The sequence below is a fragment of the Sinohyriopsis cumingii genome, unplaced genomic scaffold (assembly GCF_028554795.1).
Source record: "Sinohyriopsis cumingii isolate HCF-2022 unplaced genomic scaffold, ASM2855479v2 utg000881l, whole genome shotgun sequence".
Taxonomy (NCBI): domain Eukaryota; kingdom Metazoa; phylum Mollusca; class Bivalvia; order Unionida; family Unionidae; genus Sinohyriopsis; species Sinohyriopsis cumingii.
In genome coordinates this window covers 976,758-997,570 of record NW_028315939.1, presented here as the reverse complement: position 1 = coordinate 997,570, position 20,813 = coordinate 976,758, and the positions used below count along the sequence as shown (strand labels likewise).

The 20,813-nt window shown below is 33.3% G+C and overlaps 2 protein-coding genes across 4 annotated transcripts in view; one reads left to right on the top strand and one right to left on the bottom strand.

Annotated features, from left to right (window-relative positions):
* Positions 1-12,670, bottom strand: part of LOC149773125 (stathmin-like) — a 104,908-nt gene extending 92,238 nt beyond the window's left edge. Inside the window, exon 1 of one of the 2 annotated variants that reach the window (XM_089946790.1) lies at positions 12,349-12,670. The gene's annotated coding sequence lies outside the window, so the exon portion shown is untranslated. The remainder of the gene's footprint in view (positions 1-12,348) is intronic. The other variant, XM_089946796.1, reaches the window with a different exon arrangement.
* The window catches only part of LOC149773124 (regulator of telomere elongation helicase 1-like), a 240,161-nt gene that overhangs the window by 18,072 nt on the left and 201,276 nt on the right, over positions 1-20,813 (top strand). The window lies entirely within an intron of this gene.

Sequence of the window (20,813 nt, the reverse complement as noted above, 5' to 3'; positions counted from 1 at the left end):
AGTCGACCTGGGTTGATCCAGTTTTAGAATTTGATCCCATGCTCTTTCGATCATCAGGTTGGTATGCTGGTCACTGAGTCAACCAGGGCTTTTACTTCCATTGGTTGCCACTTACTATATGTGTTAGGGTGCATTAGGCCTATTCTTTATGATTGTGCCCCCAGATGGTCAAACTTTCAATGGCACCCTAATAATTAAGTTTTAGCTTTGGAAGGGGGTGTGGTAAAAATTATAAGTTATTGTACCTGTAGCTGGATGATTTTTAAAACGGTAATAAATATCCAATACTCAGACTTATATTAATTGTTTTGTAATTGGAGAGACTTATATTAATTGTTTTGTAATTGGAGAGACTTATATTAATTGTTTTGTAATTGGAGAGAATTCCCCCCATCATAGTGTAAATTTAGGGTCTCGACAACTCACCAAATGACAAGTCACTAGATTACCAGTTCATTAAAATTCATCGAAACACCTCACTTGGCTAAATTATTTAAAGAAATGTTTTGTTCATGCAATTCATATATGTTAATGATGAGCATACAATGCCATTGACTTCGATCCTCAGGTAAAGTGGGAAATGGCAGGTTATCATTTCGTGAATTGCCATACATCCTGTAAGTACATGTGAAAAAAGAAATGCACATATGGGTTATTGAATTCATACTGAAAATTATTAATGTGGACAAACCATTACTGGAATGGCATTGGCTTGCCAGAATAACAACTCCATAGAAATGTATATTTTAGAGTACAGATTGAGCTACAGTAGAACCTGTCTTGAAAGACTACCCATTCTGCAAAAAAATAATGGTCTCTCAAGACAGGTGGTCTCTCATTACAGGTAATAATACTATATAGTCAATAAATCTTTGCATTGAGAATAAGGTCTCTCAAGACAGGTGGTCTCACATAACAGTGGTCTTTCAAGACAGGTTTTACTGTATCAATGTATTATATACTTGAAACCAAAAATGTTATTTTGTATATTTGCATTTGAAATACACACTTAAACAGTGTGATGCTGTGGTTTAACAGATTCAGTGTCTGTCTTCATGTGAATTAATTATTCCATTCATAAATTTTCATTTGTGCTAAAGTTTATGATCTCATTATTGTGGTGACAAGACCTTATGCTGCATCACCAGTAAAGTTTGAAAAGTTTGTTTCTTTTTTTTCAATGAAGCATCAGACTTTCTGTAAGTGATCATGCATTACCATTGTTTGAACATCCTCATTTGTTTTTGAGTAGGGGGTCTCTGGTCCACAGTAAATAAATCAGCTGCCTAGAATGTGCAAAATATATCTCTTTTCAAGAAGCAGTTCAACAATTTTTGCAATTCCATTTCCTGTCATTGAAATTGAAAGCATGTTGGTCACTCAGCAAATGACCATAGTCCACTTTATTATTCACAATGGCCACTCTACTGGCAAACATTGCAAATAAAATTTCTTTTAAAATTCAAATAAGCAGATTTGGTTTACCCTGCAATCTGTTTTTTATGTAAAGAAAAGTAGCCATAAATCATCAGAAGTTCAGCTGCAAACTGCACAGACCCAGATATGCTGTAGCATGATGTGCTGGCAGATCTGAGTCTATGCTGTTATGAGCAGTCAGTGGAACAAACAACATAGCCTCTGATTTATATGTGCATTGTGTGGAGTCAGATAAGGGTCTTTGTTGTTTGTGGCTGAATTGACTTTTGTGTGATTGTATATGGTACATTCATGGTGGGGAAAGTATTGAATAGCAACAATAATGCAGACTAAATGGTATTGGATTAAAGCACATAACATACCTGTATCTTGTTAAGTGTCCACAGCAGTGCTTTTGGAATGGTAGTTTGCATTTATTGTCTGCAGGCTTTTCTGTTGATTTTGAACAGCTGTTAGCATACAGAACTTTTCTATAATATTTTGATTCATAAAACTCCCAAGAAAGTTTTTCTTCACATTTTTCAGTGTTTTAAAAAAAATAAAATTTGCAGAATGGATACCATTCTTAGCACTGGGTAATTCTACCATATGATCTTGCATTTCATAATAAGTTATAACCAGCGATAGGTGCATGAAATAATAGTGGTTAAATATTTATAAAAAAAGAAGAAAAAAACAATTGAATTTTAAAAACTCATAAATGCACGTACTACTGTGTGTAAACTACTTTCCTTGCTTGAGCTTTTTACAGATTTTAATATTTTTTATAATTTTTGTTATTTGAATTTCATGGCCAGCAGTTAGACTATTGACCCTGCTGACACTGAATACTAGATTTGAGTTGGTGGGTTGTTCCTAAATATTGGATATTATTTGTCCATTTTAGTTGTAAGGAAGAGAACCACTGAAACTTTTTGCAGAACTTGTAACTTTTCATTTTGTTGGTTTTTCATTTTTTGGAATGGTTTGATTTTGATTTAAGAAATACCAATTTAATTTAAAAGATACATGTATGTTCTTTTCTTTCTGCTAACTTTCTGCATAATGTTTTTGGTATAATTTTGATGACACCTCAGATACATACACAGACAAGAGTCAGTAGGTGGTTTCTAATATTTGCTTTGCATTACATTTTGACTTTAACTGCTCTGGTGGCCTAGTGGTTTGAACATCTGCCTTGAATGCGGGATGTCAGGGGTTTGAACCCTGGCCAAGTCATACCAAAGACTTATAAAAATGGTACTAGCAGCTGCCTCACTTGGTGCTTGGCATTAAGATGTTAGTGTTGAGCTGAGCAAATTGGAGTAAAGTGTCTTGCCCTGAGATACACAACATCAGTTTTAGGTCTGGAAAGGATTTGAACCTACATCCTTCAGGTTGTGAGTCAGGCATGCTGACCACTCAGCTGCTGCTGATCTCAAGAGAGAGTAATTTTCTGTCATGATGCATGCTTAGCTATGTTATTAAAATGGGATTGCCATGATTTATTGGGATATTAGTATTTTATTGATAAAGATGTCTTGATGAAACAATTTTGATTTATACAGTTTCAATCTACTAAGACAGCCCCTATCTTTCAAGTATGCCTACCCTAAATGAAAACAGATACCCAAAAAAATTTGACTGGAATTTTTTTTCGTTTTTCACTCCATTGACTGGCACTAATATCTGGATGTAAATTGTTACAGTATATTGATCTGTTTGGAGCAATTTGATTTTCGTGCTAATTCATGTACACTTGCAATCAAATGAACATTTTTTTCAGACTGTAAATAATTATTGCAAATGAAATTTGTTTCTAATTAGATGGTGTAACCATATGTCATGATATTTTACAACTAGTGTGTAAGTTTGAAGATTTCAAAGCAGTGGCAGCTCAGCAACTTAGTAAAGAACACATAGACCATTAAAGATAAAATTGTAGGAGGGGTTGGATCAAGGTCTAAATTTGAACAACTCTTACGTGGCATGAAAAGTTTGGCAGTTGAAAATTTCTGGGCAGTTGTGCAGAAGTTTGCCTCAATGTCACTGACCACTATAATTATATAAAGGAACAAATCATTCTCTCTCGCATGATCGTGTTTCCCTGACATGAGACTATCTCACATGCCATTGTTTGTGGGAGATATGAATTTTTTTCACCGAAGTGAAGTTATGGTTCACAAGGGTGATTCACCCCTTACAAGAGCAGTAAATGCATGTTATTATATATTGTAAAAATAACAGTGACAGTGATTGGTTTATAGACTGTTATTTGTTGGAGAAGATTGTGTCTCACTCGCGCAGTTGTATCTCTCCTGCACAATCATGTCTCATGCAGTTGTGTTTCCCTGTCCTCTTGGATTCAGTATATAAATGTCTCATGCAGTTGTGTTTCCCTGTCCTGTTGGATTCAGTATATAAATGTCTCATGCAGTTGTGTTTCCCTGTCCTGTTTGATTCAGTATATAAATGTCTCATGCAGTTGTGTTTCCCTGTCCTGTTTGATTCAGTATATAAATGTCTCATGCAGGTGTGTTTCCCTGTCCTGTTTGATTCAGTACATAAATGTCTCATGCAGTTGTGTTTCCCTGTCCTGTTTGATTCAGTATATAAAGCAATTCATTGTTCTTGTTTTGGGGAGATATGAAGACTTGTTCAACAACAACTTGTCTTTGGTGAACAAATCTTCATGCCTCCCCTTACCACGGGCAATATATGTATAATATGGCATATTATTAGGTTGTAGAATTGATGTAACAGATTAAATTTCTTTTCAAAGGAAGATGTAGAAATGCATAATTGAGGAATAAATAAGATATTTATTGGCTTGAAAAGAAACTTAAAGAAAAAGATTGAATGAGGGATGAGAATACTCATCAGTAATGGGCAGTGACTAAAGCTGAGTGAATGTCAAATCAAGAACAGAACTTGCTATAGTGCACCCTTTTCTGATACACTAGATAAATCATTTATCAAGGCAAAATTTGTTGATAACTTGGGAAGTTCTAGCATGAACTTAGATTTAGCCAGATAAATGTTTATTGTCTGGATATGTTAAAATATGTCAGTGCAGATGTATCTAAATCCACGGTTGAGGAATGAGTTTGTTGATTTGAGTCTGTCTTGATGATACATGCATCTAGAATAATATGTGATCTAATTATATTGGTTGATGGCAAGACATTAAAAATGTTTGGCCAGAGTGAGGTTCTTGTTTGCTGTGAAATGTATGACTACAAGTAGAAGTCAGATTCCTTCATTTTTGTATTTCTCAAATATCCTGCACTTCATACTTGAGTCAAAATTAAGTATTTCATACAAAAATAAATTTTACAGCATATTTTTAAAAGTCAAATGCATAGGATGTGGGTGGGGGTCTGATTGAAGTGACTTGCAAGAGTTATGCATGTTTTATGGTGTTATGAAACTTGTGTGCTAATGTCGATGAAAAGTTTAAACTGCATCTCGCAGCAACATAAAACCTCAAGGAGTTTGTGCAGACTTGAAATCAATACCTTTAACAGATTTTCAGTCTGTGAGAAATCCATTATTCAGCATCCTAGCAAATAAAATGAGTGTGTTTGTAAAACACACAAACCATTGTTCCTGCACCTTTTTATAACTCTTCAGTCTATCCCATCCTGTAAGAAGAGATTCAGGGGCCAATTTTAGTTGCATATCTGAGTTTTTCTTTCCACTGCATGTTTTTATGGTTATAGGACAGAGATCTCAGTAATTTCAAAGTTATGACCTATTTTCCTGGGTGTAAGAAGTGACTCATGGGAAAAAGTCATTGCATATCTGAATTTTTCTTTACATGCCAGGCAAGTTTGTGTGTCTATGTACACGCATATACATGCGACATATGCATGTGTGTCTCTATGGTTGAACCACAAGTCCCATGAAACTTCCCACCCAGTACAGTGTACTTACCTACCATGTATACTCACTTAAAAGTCAAGCCAAACTGCAAACAACAAAGATCCAGATCTACCATAGCATAAATCATCTGCAGATCAGGGTCTGTGTTGTTTGTTCTACTCTTTACTACTAAGAGACTGCACAGACCCAGATCTGCAGGTGCATTATGCAATGGCAGATCTTGGTCTGTGCAGTTTGCATTTGGACTAGACGTACAAGCGATTATGTACAGTATATTGAAACTCCCAATAGATAATCAGACACAATTGTATGATAATATTTCATACAAGGTTAATGCCTACTAACTACCTTGTCAGTTTTTGGAAAATATTGTTTTTTACCCAACTCGTAACATGAAAAATGAATATTTACATGAAGAACCAAACTTTTATCACCATTAAGCATTTACATCCATTGTTCTCTCTATGAATCAACATTCTGTTGAATCACATGCTTGTTGCTTTGCTTTGATTTTACTGAAAGTATGCAAGTTTATTTGGCTGTTGCTTTAATATGATGCAATTTAATAGGAATATTTTGAAGTAAAACCTGTTTAATCCAAATATTAGGTTCAGTCTGATTTATCCCGAAATTGAGATATTTAATTGGCAATAATTGTTGTCGATGGAGTCAGACTTTAAAAGATAGCTGAGCTGCTCAAAAGCAAAGACAGTACATGTTATACATATAACCTTGTTCCTTAGACTTTGCATAGGATGTAATTAATGTTTTACAGTTTACATCTTTATCCAGCAGATACATTGATAGAACACATGCCATAATAATATCCTGTCATCCAAGTTTTTACATTATTGCATCATCAATTTCACCATTTTCGGGCATGTCATTATTTGAAATTTAGTAAAGAGCATACTTATTTGAAGATTTATAATTTTTTCCCTTATAGTAACATGAAGAGATCTGATACATTTTGCCATTTATAAATTGGGGTGTATAATAAACAGATTATTATATTTGTTCTGTTTGATACAGTATCTTGGTTGGTTTTGTTGTTTTTGCGAAGCTGACTTAACAAGCTTATCAACCACATGCCCAAACTCATATACCTGTGATATCAGACATTGCACGTACAATAACGTATAATTATTGAATTGTTTCATAATTTCTGATAACTCATGACTGAAACGGTGACAGGTATGGCATCTGATGTATTTACGACAGCAGTTTAATTCAGGAGTGTAATAACATGTTCCAGTACATTTGCAAAAGTAAAGTGCAGTCTTATTGTTGCACGAGACACTTTGTGGTACTAAAATCCACAAGTAACTGCTCGTAAAGTTGACAGTTATTACCTCATTATCCTTGATGATGTGCATTGTGACAGAGAGTTAAAATATTTGACTTAATCTGAACAAAAAATTTGTAAATTTTGTGAGAATTAAGATGTCTCGCATGGATGGATGGATCATTGGATCAATGCCAGAACAATACTAGTTTTGTAGTGCCTATCAAAAGTTAGCTTAAACTATGGATTTCAAATGATGTGTTCAGTTCAGGCTTGTAGTGTGATTTAGTTTTAAATACCTTCACCACACTGCACTGTGAGTGCTCTCTGTTTGTTTTAGTTGGTTGTGCAGTCCAGAAAGCCATCCTGAAAATGTATCAATTTCAAGTTGTAGATTTGCAGCAGTTGGTACCTTTCCTAAATCTCAGGTTATTTTTAAGGTGGGAACTGGGCGGCCTTGAGATCTATCTTTGGATTCCGCTTGATTTCTACTGTACAAGGATTGAACATAAGTTGATAATTTTGATAAATTATCATCCCAACAGACGAAGTTAATGTAAAATTTAATGTAATAGTATCAGAAATGAGAGCCTGTCAGTCCATGTAATGATACTATAGCTATTACTGAGTAAATGATTTGTACCATGCTAAAAGACCAAATTGTACCATGCTAAAATACCAAAATACCTCGCTGATGCCCATCATACAGATGTTAAGCAGTCCGATTAATTTTAATACAATGATTTAGAGGGGGTGGGAGTGTTCAATCAGATTGTCAGATGGCCAGCTTATGTCTTCTTCTGTTGTGGATATCATTTATCAACTTCCTCTCTATCTTATCTCCTCCTGTACATTCACTCACGTCTGATAATCCAGAAAATTTTAGATAGTGTGTGATTTTTTTCTATTTACATTCATGCATGTTATCTGTGAATAGAGTGATTGTTTACCACGGTTCATTTATAGTATTGTATAAGTAACCATATTTAATTTTGTGGTCATTATTTATGCAAAATCCAGACCTAAATCTAGATCACAAACTTAATTCTGAAATACTGATAACTAGCATTGTAAAGTATTAGAAACAAGAAGACTCAATTGTGAAGGTTAGACAAATATTAAAGAGACTGTTTTGGAAGCGTTTAACCACAAGCTAAAATAAAACACCAGGTCATGATGCGGCATTGGTTATTGCTACATCTCCTGAATGAATGGTCATATGGATTTTTCACTAAAACACTTCTTGCAATACACTTTAAGTAGTCATTCCTGTATTAAAACGATTGTACTCTAATCTCCAAAATGGCAGCTGATCTGAAAATCGTTTTATGGCTGTTTCTCTTGACATGAACTATGTAACTAAAATACAGTAGCAGGTCCTGAATGAAGAAAGCTGCTCAGATCTTTAACATGGCAACATGGCGACTATTCAGAGAAAATTTTATCATAAATCTTGTAAAATGGTAGTATTTAGATTTGGTTTTCATTAAAATGCCTCTTGCACAATGTCATTTGTCCTGAATGCAGATAGTGCATATCTCACTACCAACGTGTCATCTGTGTTGTGAACAAGTTTACAAACCAGATATACTTGACCTTGGGGTGAAGTCAAAGGCCACAGCCTACATTTTTGTACTTCTGAATTTATAAATACAGTAACTTCTTTTGGGCTCAGGGATGCTTAATACATATGCCCTCCTGCATGTTTTAAGAGGTGACTAATTGAGGCAGTGATTAGCATGCTGAAGAAACAGAAAAGGTTGGATCAGATCAAGTCAGCTACCATTGTGTGTAAAGCACTTTGCTCCAATCGCCTCAGCAATAAATAGTTTGCTTGTGTTGCTGTGGCATAAATCAGTCACATACAGAGAATTGCATGTATGCAAATGAATTTTGATCAGATTTTGTATTTGTTGCATTTCATTACAGATTTTAAGATCAAAGGTCTTGACTCCGGTTTTTAGCTTAGTTGGTTGTCGACTTCCTAGTTGGTTCTAAATGAGACTGGTACCAATCTGATATCCAAAATGGCCACCATGGCAGCCATCTTGAAAGTCTTGTTAACAATACTTCTGGATGGATGGTCATATTAACATGGGATTTTCTCCAAAAGACGTTTTATGATGTCTGGTTGGTCCTAAGTAAGTGCTGATCCGACATCCAATATGACCATCATGGCAACCATCTTTAAAATCTTGTTATTGATACTTGTTTGGATGGATGGTCATATTGATATGGGGTTTGCACCAGAAGATGGCTTATGTATAGTTGATCTAAATAAAAGTGGTACTGATCTGACTTCTGATACAGCCACCTTGGTAACCATCTTGAAAACCTTGTTATTGCTACTCCTGGTGGTATGGTGCCCTGTGTGAAACAAACATTTGGTCTGCCCCCACTTAAAATATTTGTTAATGAGAAAACTCATAAGAAATTGATGTAAGTTATGACAAGACAAAAGGATTTTCATATGAAGAAAAATAAAATAAAATTGGGCTCCTTTTCTTCTTTGAATTGGCTCCTCTTTGAAACTGCTACCCTGTGCAGGTGAAAACAGAATTTTTACCAAAAGACTTCTTATGATGTCTAATTGGTCCAAGGTGAAATGGTGCTGATCTGACTTTGGGAAAGGCTACCATATATACCAGCTTGAAAATTTTGTTATTGCCACTCCTCCTGAAGGGATTATCAAATCGATAGATGTGGTCTTTTTTACATAAAGACATCTTATGCTGTCTAGTTGGTTCTACCAACTTGAAAACTTGTTGCTGCTCATTCTGCACAGAAAGTTGTATAAAGATTGGGCATTCACCAGAAGACTTCGTATGATGTCCGCTTAGTCCTAAATGAAAATTGTGCCAGTCTAATAGCAAACTATGTCTGTGATCTTGAAAATCTCCTCCTAAGCAAATATCATATCAACATGGGGTTTTCACCAAATGACTTCTTATGATATCTTGTTGGTTCTAAAAGAAAACGATGCTGATCGGCACCATGGCAGCCATCATGAAAATATTATCTCTACTCCTGTGTTTTTCACCAAATGGCTTTTTGAAGATGGTTTCAATCTTGCATCCAGTATGGCCACCATGGCTGTCTTGAACATTTTGTTATGGATGACAAATGTCAGTTGATTAAGATGCAGGGTTTCATTCATGGACGTTTTCTTTTCAAATGTAAACATATTTAGTCATGGAGACATGTACAACTTCAACAATTAATGACATCCAGAAATATATTTGTGATTTAATAAAGAAATATGATCTAAAATAATCAGTTATAATTGATTACTGTAAATTTAATTTAATTGTCTGTCTGTTTTAATTTTTTTATATTTCATTACATGCTATTGTAATGTAACATTGTTTACTGGATTTGACATTGTCCAGAATTGATTTTTTTATTTTTGTTAATTTTTGAAGTAAACAACTAATAGTAGAAACATTATATCTAGTTGCTGACCTTGTTCCAAAATCAATGACAGTTTTGATAAAAAAAATTTTGTTTATTTTTTTTAAATTATCTTTCTCAGAGTAAGAATCATTTAGTTTAGTCAAGGTCATACCTGGATTACATCCGTTCAAGCATGTGTCAATTGGTGAACAAACTTCTATTTTTTCCAGAAGTTTGAACTTTTGCCCCTCATCTGGGAATTTTTTGGTGTTTTACTTAGTCGTATAACTGATGTCATGATAAAAGTTCTTTCAGTCATGCTTTAACATCTGACACGTTAAGTTGTATTATGTTGTGACCAGTTTGAGCTGAATTTTATTTTTCTTCAAATTATTGAATTCAAGTGATTTTTTTTCCTGGAAATACAAAAGTGCTCTGATAATTCTTGGACAAAGACATTAATTTATATGGAATTCAAAACCTGAAATAATATTTTATGTATTTCAACAAGTGGCTGTTGACACAATCAGTACAATGCTGACTATTACAGATGTCATTACCTTTCATTTTGGATTTTCATCAGGATTTGAACTGAGATTCACTTAGAATTTTTCATTAATAAGGCTTGTATTTTAATTCTTGGATTACAATTTCGATTTAATTTGCAATACTGTAAGTTCTTTTTTCTTATATTTTTATACTTTGTGTTCTTGGGAAATAAATTATTTGTTAAATTTTACTAAGCTTGTCTTTACTCTTTTCTGTTACTTATTAAAAGAGCATAGACTCATAACATTACATAAAAGTAATGAAGTTGAATCAAAGTATTTACAGAAAAGTGGATAATTATAACTGATCTGAATTTTTGAAACAATATTTTAATTGATTCCTTTTTAAAATAATTGACCTGCAGTTTAATAAAACATGTTCCGAGTGATATGAGACTCACTTGAGTCTCTTGCTTAACTGAGGTTTCTGAGTTAAGCAGCATATGATCCACTTGAGCCTTTTGTTCTTGTTATCCTTTTCTAATTATGATCAATTTTGTTATGTCAGAATCAATATTTGTCTTGCAGAGATTGTGAAAGCTGGCATTTTGTAATCTGATTAAACTTTTACTGACAACTATCTCATGGAAAAGCTTGGAAATTGTGTTATACTATAGACTTGTATAAAACAAATCTCACTGCAAATAGCACACATCTAGTTTCAGGTCTTCTGTTGCATAAAGAGGATGCAGATCAGTGTCTGTGCTTGAAATCCTATTTAGAATCAACGCTATAGACCCAGATCTACCGGTTAACTATATGAGAGCATACATATTATTTGTGGTTTGGCTAGAGTCTCATTCGACAGACATTTATGTGCTGCCATGATCTAGTTAAATGCTTTTGTTCTTTCTGCATTGCTCAAGTCTAAATTCTATTGTAAGTTTAAAAGTATCATTAGGTATCACTTTATAAACAGATGCCGATGCAGGAGACGTAATGAACTAACACAACTGTTCACCTTTACTTTTACTCGAAACATGATATCATCTCATTATCATAAGGAGATATATTACATCATCTCATCAGCCAGTTTTCTGTATGATGGGAAAGCTTTCTTCTTTCATTACAAAAAAAAATCTATTTTTTTTACCAGGCCCTCTTTTGAAAAAGATTGTGATGGGATTGGTTGGTTGAAAAAGATTACAGTTGGGCATGAATTGTAAGCAAGCAAAGTACAGTATTGGTTGCCATTAGTAATTGTTGGTTGGATAAGGTTGAGTCACCATCATGAGTCATCCTTACTTGGAAACCACACACACTGATAATGGAAATTCAGTGTTTCAGAAAAGAAAATAGTTGTTTTCAGTTGGTTGATCTGCTTGGGGATGCAGTGAAATGCCTGGTGGGTTCAGCTACCTAATGTGTTTTATGTAGAAATACATAATAAATTGAAAAAATCAAATAAAATTTAAATTATAACATAAAATTCATGTTGAAGAATTTGTTAAAACATGCTTTGGAGATTTTTAAAAGAGCCTTTGCTTGCAGAGAATCATTAAAATTTACTAGAATTAATTTTGAAATTTAATATATTTAAGTTTATTTGGTCCCATGCAAAATAGAGTTAGGGTTATAAAAAAAATTCTTGCTGTGCTTTGATATTACTATTTTCTGAGCATGACCTTTAAAATCATACTTTCATATACATACTTTCATATATAATTGAAGTAAACTATGTTATCAGAAGCTGCATGAATTATAAACTAAACTGTTTTTAATTAAAATTAGTGTGATTGGAAATGGTCAACAAAAAATATTCCACATAAAAAAGAAATGAAATGTTAAGTATGACCTTAAAGTGACATAAAAATTACTTACTTCACTTTTGGAAAAAGCTATGCATTCATTGCTGGTATTTCACTGAAAGAATTTTGTTATTGGCTTCTAATTGGCAATCCAGATCATGCACGTAGGATGGCTGCACACTGCTCACAAACTTGAATATCAATGTCTGCTGGAATTTTTTGTTGTTTCTTGCAAATACCAGTCTGATTTTCAGAATTTTTAGACTGACCCCAGAATCAGTCTATCCAACTCTTCTGAAATAATTGTACTACTTATGCTGCTGCTGCTGCTGTTCGGGCTTCACAGAATCTGCCAATAGAATCTGTTGTTAGAAGTGAGAATATTCTGTCTGCAGCTTTAGCAACCAGTCCACATGAACTGTTCCCAATGACATGCAGACAGTTGTCTCCTTCTCTTGTACTAATGGAATGAGCATTCTAATCAATGAAAAGTCTTGCAGTATATCATTGTTGTTTTCTTGTATGCTTCGTTCAGATTATTGATTTTTAACTTGAAGCTTTTGTTAGAGGAAAGATCAGTGCCATTTTTTAAATAGAAAAGTTGCTATTTTGTTTCTTCAGTTTCCATTAAAATAAGCAACAGATTATCTTAATTAAAAGTCATCATAAGTAAAATTTTCTTTAAATTAATTAAATTATTGTTTGGAGTTAAGTGTGGGCAGTTTACACTTCTGCTACTGTTATGACTTCAGATTTACAGTTTTTAACTTGTCATTCAGTATAAAAGCAGAGAAAATATTCACATGCATTGACTTTACTGTGTGTGATATTCAAAATTCTGATTAAGAAAAAATGGCATTTCATTGGTACAGATAATGCATGAAATAGACAAAATACATTTGTTTAAAATATTTAGAAAGAGCATTTATTGTTTATTTACACTCAAACATTGGGTGTAAACTTGGAAATATGGTTAAAATAGGGTTAGTGACTGCAAGTAAGTAACTTTTGTACATCTCAGAAAATAGAATTCAGAATTATCTGTTTGTTTGAAACGTTAGTGTAATCAAGAGTTTGTGTCATAAATGTTATCAAAATATATCTACTAATTTTCATGACATGGGCTTTTGAAATTTTAGACCAGGATATTTTTTAATTAAATTTTAACATCAGTATATCATTCATGTATTTGTAAGTGTACATGTCTATTTTTATGTTAAAGCAAGTTATCCATTAAGGATCAGTGTCACAGTTTTGTTTCATTGTGTCTTGTTTGATACTTTCACATGAAAATGTACACATACTGCATCACCTAGCTTTTAACCCACCTGGTGTTTCTTAAATGTGTGTTGGCTTGGATCTTAAGATCAAAAGAACCAATGACATTGCCATTTAGCTGATCTGTTTCCATTTCTAATAACCAATGACATTGCCATTTAGTTGATCTGTTTCCATTTCTAATAGCCAATGACATTGCCATTTAGTTGATCTGTTTCCATTTCCATTAGCCAATGACATTGCCATTTAGTTGATCTGTTTCCATTTCTAATAGCCAATGACATTGCCATTTAGCTGATCTGTTTCCATTTCTAATAGCCAATGACATTGCCATTTAGCTGATCTGTTTCCATTTCAAATAGCCAATGACATTGACATTTAGTTGATCTGTTTCCATTTCTAATAGCCAATGACATTGCCATTTAGCTGATCTGTTTCCATTTCTAATAGCCAATGACATTGCCATTTAGCTGATCTGTTTCCATTTCAAATAGCCAATGACATTGCCATTTAGCTGATCTGTTTCCATTTCAAATAGCCAATGACATTGCCATTTAGTTGATCTGTTTCCATTTCTAATAGCCAATGACATTGCCATTTAGTTGATCTGTTTCCATTTCTAATAGACAGGATTTTGAAAATTTCAAACGGGCTGATTTAAGCTCTGATCACAAACAGTTATATTCCAATCAGTTGAACACAAATATCTATTGTCTGAATGGTTCAAATTTTGAATTTGGGATCTTCACACATGTAGAAAACCCATTAATCAGTTTGGTTTGGGAAAAAAAAATCTTATTATTAGCTTATAAATACAAGACTTTTATTGGTTATTTTGTGCCTTATTGGCAATGACTGATACAACTGACAAGCTGTACCTTGTCTTGTGAGAGGCTCATAGTGGGCATTGATACATTGCGGAGGAACTGCAGCTGAAACCAAAATGAGGTGAGGGTTTGAACTTTAAGTACTTGTACCATTGTTTAATAATAATGATGAGGATGATGATGATGATTAATATTATTATTATTATTATTATTATTGTTGTTATTGTTCTTGTTCTTGTTGTAATTGCTGCCCTGATTTATTTATGTTCTGTCTTCTTGTGAAGTTGATTAACAAATCATTCTTGCATTCTTGGTCTAATTGATGCCTTATCTGTAAGAGTTATTTTTTGTATTTCCTTTCCCTTCATTCATTTATGATTTTAAAAAAGCATCCAGTTTAAAAAAGTTATCTGGTTGATCATTTGTCAAGTTTATACAAATTTACAGGTAATACATTATGTAGGAAATAATATATTTGTTTCCGTATGTTTAGCAAAACATTAAACTCACTTCATGGTTGTGAAAATTTTCACGATTTGCAATAGATTAATATCTTCTTTACAGTTACATAATTTTCTCATCAGTGATTAGATTAGTTGCAGAATGTAGGATTCTAAAGTGTTTGCTAAATTTAGGGTTCCAAAGAGTTAAGACAGTGCAGATGTGTTACTAGTATCTCAGATAATCCTTGACTGAAGAACTTATTTAACTAAATATCCTATCTCAGTCTCTGTCTGTCTGTCTGTCTCAGTATACCAAAATCTGCTATGTCAGCTTTGTCTAATGCATTATATGTGCAGAATCAACAGTAAATAATGCACAAGTAGCCAGCACATCATTTTTATTGTCCCTGTTGTGGTAATCATTGGGTACAGTTAATTTGAACACCTATTTGACCTTCCGATGTGAATTATAGCAATCATAGGGGTGACATGTTTTACTGATGCTTTGGTAATTTGGTAATTTTGCTATTTTGATGCACATATTGGTACAAGAAGTGTGGAATTGATATAAAATGACTCTTGCCTTAGGAAAGTTACTTGTAATCTTTAAGTCCCATGTATAATTATTAGTTGTTTGCCTCCTCATTCCTTAAACATGTATCGATATGTATCATATCATAGGTTGTGTTTTGTGTTACATATTGATAAATGGTACAGTCTTTGTTTTTACCTTTACCTTTAAGGTATTGTACTTCAAACATCCTTACTTAAATTTTGTTTGTGAAATGTTGGAATATTTTTTGGGTGTGATGTTTTTCCATAGTTTAAGGTCCAGGCAATCCAAAACCACAAAAAATGTATATGTTGGCGTGCTTTTTCTTGTGCTACTCTTACTTCAGTATATATCCCCAGGTATTTACAAATCAACTTACCTGACTCCCAGGATAAGCTCAAATTTGGCTTAGATAAACTCAAGTTTCCATGGTTTTTGCCTGTGGGCAAGTCCCAAAAGATTGGGTGAGAGGGGGAGAAAGGTGTCATGTTCCATTTTTAATGCTTTATTTTCAGCAAGCTTTATTTAGTGTTTTTATGTATTGCATTCTCATGTTACATACTGTAACAGTCCACTTTCTTTCATCCAACATATGCCATTTCCATTGTGTAATCATTCTCAAGACCGTCTTTCTTTTTCTTGTGCAGATGTGATAATGTGAATGATTATTATTTAAAGCAAGTTTTGAGAAATAATGAATACATATTTATATTCTAATTTATCCATTACATTGTAATCATAATATTTTTATATATCTGGGATTTGCCAACTTTCAGTTCCTAACTTAGCCTCTGGCAGCTTATGAGCTTGATGACATCAAACAATCATCTTGTCAAAGATTGTTTTGATGGATATCACCACCTGCTCATATCATTGGGTAAAATTTTCCTATATGTAATACATGTACTATATTTTAAGGTAAGTAGGTATCTAATATAATTCATGAGATTTGTCTGACAGGAGTGTTTGGAAATAAAAGGGCACTTATCTTTGACAATTAACTACCAAAAAGGAAAACTTTGTTCAAAGTTTGATCAGTGTACCAAAAATGTAGAACCCACAAGCAGTGTTTGTGATCCATTATGTATAATGTATGAACATTACAGGAAATTGATACATACTTACTGTTTAGCACACAATGAAATAGATCAGAATAAGTGTTCTCAGTCTCATGAGTTGATGTGTCAAATATACAGATGCATGTTGTTGATTTCAGGAGGACTAAATGATAATTTTAAAATAAATGGATAAGATAAGTATTCACAAATCCACAAGTTCTCAGGGTAAAGAATTTTTTGTGTGACTTTCATCAATTTATATGTCTGACTGTGATCTCCAGGGATTTACAATTTTATAAAAGTCACCTTCCCCAGGGCAAGCTGATTGGAAAATTAATGACTTTGCTCTTCTGTATTATTTACATACTATATTTATTTTTTTATTACTTTAATTATCAGCATTTGCTTTCAGGGTGCCAGCAAAGATAAGAAGACAAATGATAAAATAAATTTAAAGCAATTTCCTTAAAGTGTCCCATATTTATCTTATTTTTTACTCATGTTGGGATATTATGTTTGGGGCAAGCTCAGATTTCCCAAAGGCAAGTTGAATTTTATAGTCAGCTTGCCCTATAAAATATGTAAATCCCAGATGAAGAAGAATATGGGTAAAAGCACCCTGTCATTGATTGGCCCTAAAATAATTGCTGAATTAGTATTTAAAAATAATATATAAAGATTTCTATTTTTTGGAAGTCACATTGGCTTTCTGCAATAAAAAGCATACATGGTCACTTTATGGCAGTTGTAATCACCAAAGATTTCCTTAAGTCCTGAATACGTTTCATTGACTTTATCATTTTATAACACAGGACTGTCATTGTAATTCTTTAAATCATTCAAGAATTTTTATTTTTCATTATTTAATAAAAGACTGATGTTGCAACTATGGCATTTTATTTATAATATCTCAGGAGGGTTCAAAGTGCAACATTAATTACATCCAGGTAAAAATGATTTCATATCAATGAAATCATAATGAAATGATTATGTCATTTTGAACTGTGCAGTAAGCATTGATTTTACACAAGCTGGATTCAGGGTTGCCAAGGTGGCTTGTGGTGAGAATTTCTGGGAGTTAATGTCAAACCAGGCAGTTGCATTCTTTCCATCTTTGGATAATTCTGACAGCTACTCTAAAATTGTATTGACTTGTTTTGATTTCCATCTAAATTCTTGAGTGTCTTCTAGGGTAACTTTCCCCATAGTAAAATGGCATCAGTTTGATTTTATGTAGCAATTAGAGATAACTTCCATCTTTTGTCCTGTAAAATGTTAATTGGACCTTTGAATGGTCTTGAACCTAGCCAAGTGGATAGTGGATGGTTATAGTTGACCACTTCTGGATGAAGATAAGGAAGCAGTTGGTCATTGCTGCAGTGAACATTAAAATATATCCCAAAACCTTATTTTCAGATTAGTTGTTTGTGCTAGTTCTGTCTCCTATTAAAAAAACCCAACAAAATAACATAAACATTGAAATGGGAGTACACTATTATTCTGTAGAGGAAGGTTTACGTGCAGAAGTTAAAGAGACTTTCAGTATTGAGCAAATGAGACTGAAGTTATGTATTAAAAAGTCAAACATTGATCTTGGCGCAACCTCATATTGATTATTCTTTCATTTTGGTATTGAACTCTTTCATAGACAATTACAAGGTTGGATAGTCTCCAGATATTGATGAATAATGAAAGGACTGCATTACAGAATAGTGTAAAATAATTACAGTAGAGAATGACCATATAGTAAGCTAAATTGATTTGCGTGGTAGCCTGCTCATAAAATATGTTGGGTCTAAAAAAAAAGTACAGATGCTGCAGTGTTCTTTTGGCCTCTCACTCATCAAGCCATATATCATATTCAGCACAATATATACACTGTATGCTAAAAAATATGATCTGGATAAATCTCATGAGATGAAAGCTCATTATAATAAACACACACCAACTATGTTATAAACAAACCCCATCCATATGTATGTACATATTAGAGGAGTTGGCAGCCTTTTAGTATTTTGAGAGCTCCCTACCTTAGTGATGTTATGATTCTGTGGTCTTACACAAGGTAACAGAAAAGAGCAAAACTCAACAAGTTTGGTAAATTTCTGTCAAACTATAAACAAAATTTGTTTCTAGAAACTTCAAAGGTCAGAAGTGATGTTGTATCCAGAACTCAAACCTAATAGATATCTTTATCCTACCATCAATTATGGATAAAGGCCAATCACAAAATACAATTTAAACATGCATGACTACAAGTACCTTTGATCCATAATTGTAACTCAAAACATTTGATTAAGTGTAATTTTGTTCTTGGTTTGTTAATGAGATGTCCAAAAGTCTATCCTTTTTAATAAGAGCATGGTTGTGCAGTGTGTACATTACAGATAAGCAGGTAACATAAATTTCACAAATACAGTGCACAGATGGCCCACCAATTTAGCCTAAAGAAAAATTGAGAAATTAAAGGCTGATTTCTTCTAAACTTTAGGAGAGATCAGCCTTTAATTTATCATGTTTTCTGATGTACGAGGCTCAGTTTTCTTGTAGAGAGTGCAGCATTGTGACATGTAACCAATACTTGTGGTTGTTATTATCTTAGAGCTTTAAGGTTTTGACCTAAACCCTGTTGTTGTGTGTGTGGATGGTGGGTGGGCATAGTGGGCAAGAGAGAGAGAGAGAGTATGCTAGTATTGCAAGTGTGAGTAAGTGTCATGAGAGGAGTTTTAGATGCAAATTATGAGATACATGACTTTATAAATAACAGTGTGTAAAGAATGAGCTGTTGTCCACCGATTGCATCTGATTCATGATGCAATATTCACTCCTTGAACCCACTGAACCCACTTTTCACTGATTTTATGAAATGCAATTGTTCATCATATTATATTGTATGTTGACTCACTAACAAAACAAATAATGAAAAGGACAGCATTCATATTATTTGTCTTTTTTCATGCATGTATGAACTTGTTTATTTCTAACTTTCTTAAGTCACAAACATGTAAAGGATTTTGATTGATGAAAATGGACCGTATATAGATTTGAGATCATTATGTCTGCAGAAGAACTGATTTACTGTTAATAAAAATGTATACAATTTGTATGGATACATATATCTCCTTATTACTAACCATCTTTATACATATAGTGTGCAAACAATTTAGTACAGATCAAAAGCACTCTAAGAAATCTAGACTTAAATAAAAGCATGTTGGTCCCAGTCGTTATCATTAAGGAGACATGCTTAGTGCTGTGATGTTACTACAAGAGAACTGTTGTTAATTCAGTGTGCTTCTGGTTGCCTAGATAAACATGGCATGACCCTGTGATGAAAAGGAATTTTTTTCATTTATCTTGATTATCTGAAAAACAACAGATGTGAAAATTGGTACAATAGCTTAGAAATAATGTATTTATAAGTTAAATGCCTGGATTTTGCCTTTAATGCCATCAAATTATTATAATACTGTTGATATGTTCTCTCTAACATCTTATTTTTTTAAAAATTCAGTCATATTTTCAAAAAATGTTTGGTTTGGTTTTTAAAAAAACATAGTAACCAAAGTACATGTAGTTGTTTATTTTGTGGAGTCTCACAGCCAGAAACTGTCTTTGATGTTCAGATAATTGGTTTGAATAAAATAACATAGTTTTCATGTTGCTATATATGTCAGATAAGAATTGCATACATATATTTGTACTTTTTGGCATTATACAATCATTTAGATGCATTTTTTTTAGTATGGGAGAGAATCAAGCTAGAGAAAATATGGTACTTGCAATTACTCCCACATTCTATAAGCCCAATATGCCATCAGTTGCACATAAAATGCAAGATGTATCAGCCTGCACGCTGCAGACATAAATATCGAACAGCAGGTTACATACCATCAAATCCATATTGATTTTATCTGAATTTCAGTCTGCAGGTTCCTTTGCAATTTTAGCACAGAAACCTTGTAAATGTTACTAAGCTGTAAGTATTTACCCTCCCCCCTCCAGGCAATCCAGTGTAAAATATGGCTGCTGTTACTAATAACAGAAAAACATTGAAGCCACTTTTTAGAAATTGTTGAACTGAATTTGACCAAATGTGACAGCAAGCATCCTGGCATAAAAGCCTTTGAAATTTATTCAGATGATGGCAGTCAAATACTAAAAACAGAGCAACCTTTAAATGACACATCTCAGATGCCACTGGACATAATTTGACCATCTTTAAAGAAAAACATTCTGGCATAAGGGCTTTTCAGTATTGGACAAATGATGTTTATGTACTGTAAACCCAATATGCCATCAATTGCACAGACAATGCAAGATGTACCAGTCTGCACACTGCAGACATAAATATTCAACAGTAAGTTACATAACATCAA